The 6,926-nt window shown below is 41.6% G+C and overlaps 1 pseudogene; it reads right to left on the minus strand.

The window, feature by feature from the left end:
* Window positions 1-278: 278 nt before the first annotated feature.
* LOC100942209 lies at window positions 279-1,270 on the minus strand (annotated as a pseudogene).
* Between the last annotated feature and the right edge of the window lie 5,656 nt (window positions 1,271-6,926).

The following is a 6,926-nucleotide window of genomic DNA, read 5'->3' on the forward strand; positions in this document are numbered from 1 at the left end:
GCTTCTTAAAAATATCCCTGCACATTTTTTCTTACAAAGTACTTGATAGTAAATACTTTAGCTTTTTTCCCTTTGGCTGAGCTCAGGGACCTTTACTGATGTTACATGACAAGGTGGGGCTCCTAGGTCCCTCCTGTTCTTCAGGGGGTCTGGTGTGAAACCTGTGTCCAGCGGAGATTCTCAGTGAGGTGGGGGACTGAGTAGGCAGGGGCACCCCAGCAGCTGAGGGCCTCTCTCCTCCTCCTGTCTTATGGCTGGGGCTGGTGGTCTGGGGACTCTTACTCCTTGGAGGCCAGGTGGGCCATAAGGCCCATCACCCCATTGCTGTAGCCAAATTCATTGTCATACCAGGCAATGAGTTTAACAAACTGGTCATTGAGGGCAATGCCAACCCCAGCATTGAAAGTGGAAGAATGGGTGTCACTGTTGAAGTTGGAGGTGACAACCTGTGCTCAGTATAGTCTAGGATGCCCTAGAGGGGCCTCTGATGCTGCTTTACCACCTTCTTGACATAATTGTACTTGATAGCCTTCTCCAGGTGGAAGGTCAGGTCCATGACCAACACTGGACATGGAAGGCCATGCCGGTGAGGTTCTCCTTCAGCTCAGGGATGACCATGCCCACAGCCTTGGCTGCTCCAGTCAAGGCAGGGATGATTTACTAGAAAGCCCTGTGATATCATGCCACATCGTCCCAGAGAGGCCATCCACAGTCTTCTGGGTGGCAGTGATGGCATTGACTGTGGTCATGAGTCCCTCCACAATGCTGAAGTTGTCATGGATGACCTGGGCTAAGGGGGCGAGGCAGTTGGTGGTGCAGGAGGCATTGCTGACAATGGTGAGGCTGTTTTCATACTTCTCATGGTTCACACCCATCACAAACATGGGGGCATCAGCAGAAGGGGCAGAGATGAAGACCCTTTTGGCACCCCCCTGTAGGTGAACCCCAGCCTTCTCCATGGTGGTGAAGACGCTAGTGGACTCACAATGTAGTTGGCACCTGCCTCACCCCATTTGATTTTGGTGGGACCTTGCTCCTGGAAGATGGTTATGGGATATCCATTGATGACAAGCTTCCCATTCTCAGCCTTGACTGTGCCATGGAACTTGCTATGGGTGGAAGCATACTGGAGTGTGTAGATCAAGTAGTTGAGGTCAATGAATGGGTCACTGATGGTGACAATACCCATTTTTCCAGACTTAAAAGCAGCCCTGGTGACCAGGCGCCCAATATGGCCAAAGATGTTTATTCCCAGCCTCATTTTCATCATGGTGCCTCTGGGATGTGGCTGGCACTGCATGGGAAGATGCAGCTGTTTGTCAAACAGGAGGACCAGAGAGCCAATATTTTAGGTTTTTGAGCCATAGAATGTCTTTCACAAATATTCAGCTCTACTGTAGATGATACATAAACACATGGGTATCATTATGTTAGAATACAATTTTATTCTGAATATTATATAATTTGAATATTATATAATTCTCATGTGCCACAAATGTACTGTTAGTCTTTTTTTTTTTTTCTAACCACTTAAACATGTAGAAACATTCCTAGCTTATATGCGGTACAAAAACCCTGTATGGGTCAATAGTTTGCCAACCCTGCTTTGAAACAATCCATATTTAATTCTTTTCTTTTTTTTGAGACAGAGTCTCACTCTGTCACCCTGGTAGAGTGCATGGTGTCACACTCACAGCAACCTCCAACTCTTGCGCTTAAGCAATTCTCTGCCTCAGCCTCACAAGTAGCTGGGACTACAGGTGCCGCCGGCTATTTTTGTGGCTGTTGTCATTGTTGTTTAGCTGGCCCAGGCTGGGATTGAACCCACCACCCTCGGTGTATGTGCCTGGAGCCCTAACCACTGTGCTACAAGTGCTGAGCCAACAATCCATCTTTAAATTGAAATTTGTTAAGGTCCCCTTCCTGTTTTGGTCTGAATTCCCCTTGTAGCATCTCTTACAGGACTATTCCACCTTAAAGGAGAATAATATTGCTTGAATTTCCTTCTTTCCTATCTTAGTATGGCCACCTAGATAGTTCTGAAGAAAAACCAAATGTGATTTAAAAAAAGTGCTGCTGCAACAGATTCGGATCTATCACCTTCGTTTTAGCATCTTCATGCCTTTCCTTTGGATAAAAGATACAGTTTGTCCAGGTATGGTGGCACACACCTGTAATCCTAGCACTTTGGGCAGCCAAGGCAGGGGACTCCCTTGAAGCCCAGAGTTCAGGACCAGCCTGAGCAAAATAGCTAGATCCTGTCTCTACCAAAAATAGAAAAATCAGCCTGCTATAGAGGTACAGGCCTGTCATTTCAGCTCCTCGGGAAGCTGAGGAAGGAGGATTGCTTGTGGCCAGGAGTTTGAGACTGGATTAAGTTATGATGATGCCACTGCACTCCAGTCTGGGTGATATAACAGAGTGAGACCTTGCCTCAAAATAAATGATGTCTTAAACAGAGCTCGTTAATTACTTTACAATCTGGCTATTGTCTACTCATCAAATCCTTGTTCCTTACCATCTCTGTGATTCCCCACACCCCCTACATACCCCGCGGTCAAACCAAATATTTCCTCCTGACCACACAGGGCCCTGTCCTGCCCCTTTGTCTTGTCCGGACCTGTTTCTGGATGAAACACTTTGGCCCCGCTTCTTTGCCTGAGATCTTCAGTTGACCCTCCAAGGACCAACTCTAGAGTCCCATTGGCAGTGAAGCTTTTGCAAATACCCCTGAGCCATCACCTTTTAAAAAGATGATAAGCTTTTAATTAAATCTTACAACACATCATCGTGTAACTGCTTACATATCTTTCATTCCAACCAGAGTCTGCCTTTAGGCAGTCAGGGGACTGTGTTTTCTTCATCTTCATAAATATCTTCCTTTTCTGCTTAGCACAGGGCTTAGCATAGAGCCAGCCATATGGTATCCTCCTATGAGAGGTGTTACATTTAATCCTCCCAGGAGTACTTGCACATTTATTTATTTATTGACAAAGTCTCACTTTGTCACCCTGGGTAGAGGGCTATGGTGTCATAGCTCACAGCAACCTCAAACTGTGGGGCTCAAGTGGTCCTCTTGCCTCCATCTTCTAAGTAACTGGGACTATAGGCGGCCGCCATAGCACCTGGCTATTATTATTTTTTTCTAATAGAGACAGGGTCTTGCTGTTGGTTAGGCTGGTCTTGCATTCCTGAGCTCAAGCAATGCACCTGCCTCTGTCTCCCAGAGTGCTGGGATTACAGGTGGGAGCACTATGCCAGGCCTATTTTCACTTTGGAAACATAGATTTGTTAACTCAAACCACTTTCTAATTGGTAGGATTTCAAGTTATAATAAAAAGAGAAGTGAAGGAATTTTGGGCAGAAACAAAAGGATGCTACTTCAGAGGGGAAGGAGCTGTGCCCAGAGCAGGGCAACTGTCCCCCATCCTTCCCCTGTCTGTACTCAGGGTCAGCTTCCCCAAAGTCCCATGTTTCACAACTCTTGTTTTCTTCTCATTTCTTTCCGTCTTACTGCCATATCCAGGGTTCTTAAGGCCACCATGAGTAAGGCCTGAGGCTTGAGAAGGGAAGGGAAGGCAAGAAAATTACCAGTGGAATAAGAAATCAATTGTAAATTGTTTGAAAGTTGGTACCTGGTTCTACCACGTGTCCTTATCAACCACATCTGAGTAGTAGAGACGTGTTTAAATGAGAGTGACATATATTCTAAAATGTGTCACTTAGAATTAAACAATTTTTTGCTCTACAATATTTGGCTGAAAATAAGTAAATAAAAGGAAAAGAACAATTAAACAATTTCTTAAAATGCAAAGGAGTTCCAAAAGATACATAAGTAACTTGTTTTCCAAAGTAAATGGTCTTGATTCAGTAAAAGACCTATCAGGAAGATAATAGTTCAAAAATTCTCTGATTTCTCCTTGCAAAACCCTCAACCCATTAGATCTACTCAACCAAAGAAAATGTAAAACTGGAAAGGAATCTCATCAGATATTTTAAAACAGTCATCATGTGAATCATTATTCAATAATCCATTAATTAGTATTTTCTTTTCCTGGTTGGCAAAGTAGTTTTACTTCGATTGTCATTTTGGTTTTGTTAGAAAGTCTTGAAATTGAGAAGTAGGAATTTGATTGTCTATGGATCAGAGCAACTTTCCAAACCTGGTTTTATGTCCATTTTCTAAACAGGACATTGTGGACTCATTTATTTTTCCCTGAGCAGAAATTACAAGCTAATTTTAACATGGGTCTAAAACAGGTATTCATAAACTAGTAACTGTGGCAACCCCATGAAGCCAAAAAGAATACCAGATGTGGTCTCTGCTCATGAAACATTCCCACTTCCTCCCCTGGTTAGTCATACTCTGGTCTATTTGTATTTAATTTCTGTCTTACTCAGCTCTTAACACTTTACACTATACTTGGTTCTCAATAAATGTTGGCTAAATATTAATGGAGAAAGAAGTCCACACATTTTAAGAGGCTACAGAGAAAAAGAAATAGTAACTGCAGGTGTCATCAGTGAACTAAACAGGACTCAGGGATCACCAACATGGAGACTTTGTGATCTGAGGACACAGGTGGACACGTTAGCACAGGGGAGAAACACCGAGATTAGGAAGCCCCGTTGAACCCATGCTTCTCGGTATCCCTCAGATTTCAGCCCAATTTTACTTAGTGATAGGTTGATTTGATATTCCAAACCAAGGGAACTTAGACGTGACTGGGGAAAGGAGGACAGAGTAGGGCAGTTGCCCAGGAGGTAAATAGCATAAAAGAGCTAAATATGAAGAAAAATTGCTGGAAATAAGTCCCCACTCAATAAGGTTGCCCAACCGAGAGTAAAACTCTGCCGTGTGGGTTTTAGGTCTTGCAGTATGGAAATGAACCCAGGCCCTTTCTCTATTTCATTTGAATAACAGTTAATGCTATCAGGTATTAACTCCATAGATTTTTGGAAAATATTTTTTTGTGATATGAGGTGTACTTTAAAATCTTGGGGGGAGGGGATAAATTTTGATGAATTTAAGAATGTCACGTTTAACTTTAGATTCTGTCCTGAATCTCCTTCGAATTGACTTCTCTAAAGCAAAATCTACTTTGTGTCTTGTTGGCTCAGAAACTGTGTAAACACGTAGGATTTTGAAAGAATACAGAACCTAAATAAAATTAGAACTGGAAGGGGACCCAGGGCAAGATCAGTAGCATTTAAATGGCTTTTCTTCAGCAGACCTGCCACATAGTTTAAATAAATTCCGGCCGAAGATATTGCAGGAACTTTCTGGTTAAGTGCACTACATTTCGTTTAAGTATTCTGTGCTGATACTTGAAAAAACAAAATAAAATAAGAGCAGAGAGGCCAGATTCCAGCATTGAGTGCCATGGCCCACTTTTTGAATTCTTGGCAACTGAAGATTGTGTGAAATGTATCTTCCACCAGAGTTACAAATTCAAAGGTTTTCTTCAATGAAGGTGGAAAACAGGCAGGAGAGTTTATCTTCTATCAGATGGCTCACTGCTATCTTCAGGGCTATCTTCAGGCCAGCGGAGTCAGTGGAGATCAGAAGAAAGGCAGGTATTTAGACAAAGAAGAGTTTATCAGAACAGGAGTCTTGCCACTGGATATTAAATCTAGCTTTTGAAAGTCCAAAAAGAACCAGCGAAATAAGCTTTTCCTAGTATTACTGTGTGGCCTGTTTAGAGCATCGCATTTGCTAATGAGGTACTGCTGGGCTCTGTAGGTCAAGATCATGAGGAAAACTTGAAATTCATTCAGAAGACAAAATAATTTCTTCTAATTAAGTCTCCTTTTTTCCTCTCTTTAAATACATTTTTTTTATTTTTTTGAGACAGAGTCTCACCATGTTGCCCTTGGTAGAGTGCTGTGGTGGCACAGCTCAGCAACCTCAAACTCTTGGGCTTAAGCAATTCTCTTACCTCAGCCTCCCAAGTAGCAGGGACTACAGACACCCACCACAACGTCTGGCTACTTTTTTGTTGCAGCTGTCATTGTTGATTTTAGCTGGCCTGGGCTGGGTTTGAACCTGCTAGCCTCAGTGTATGTGATCAGTGCCCTACCCACTGAGCTACGGCACCACCCTTTAAATACGTTTTTTTATTACTGATCTTTATTTATTTATATGATGGTCGCTTCTCTTGTAATACAGTTCTTCACGGAGTTCTGAATAGAGAAAAACTCATTTTCAGTCATAATTTTTTGATGTGTGTAAATAAGTGAAATCACAAAAAACTATAGATTTATACCTAAAAATATAAACTAATTAATTTATTTTCTGGCTCTGTATGATATTAATACAATGATACAATTTGTCAGCTTTATTTTTTATTTATGCAATATCACTTCATACATTTAAAGTTTTTTTTTTTTTGCAGTTTTTTGGCTGGGCCGGGTTTGAACCCACCACCTCTGGCACCCTATTCCTTTGAGCCATGGGCACTGCCTGACATTGAAAGTTTTAATATTTTTCATTTTTTAAGTTACATAGTGATTCAGAGAAAAATATAATTTTGTAGAATGCTGCTGATGGCAGCTTTTTACAAAAATTGATCAGTGAGTAGAACTGATAATAAGGGTGATTCTTCATATATTACGTTATGAAGGAGGCTGTATAACTTAGCACTATCACAGAAATAATGTTATTTTGCAAAGAAGTCACTCAGAAAATAAAAGAAGTCAGAAGCACAAGATATGGTGCAATTATGTTATTGCCATTTTTTAATTAATTCTCTTGACTTCCATCTAATTAACTCATAAGTTTTAAGAATACACAGTGACATAACTTTAGGAAAGCCACTAAGACATAATTCATCACAACGGACGGAAAGGATAACTCATTACAGATCTTCAACTTGTAACAGTTATACGTAGATCATGGGGACAAAGTATTAGAGGGCTTCACCTCT

This window comes from Otolemur garnettii, unplaced genomic scaffold (assembly GCF_000181295.1).
Source record: "Otolemur garnettii isolate 467f Iridium unplaced genomic scaffold, OtoGar3 scaffold00076, whole genome shotgun sequence".
NCBI classification, from domain to species: Eukaryota; Metazoa; Chordata; class Mammalia; order Primates; family Galagidae; genus Otolemur; species Otolemur garnettii.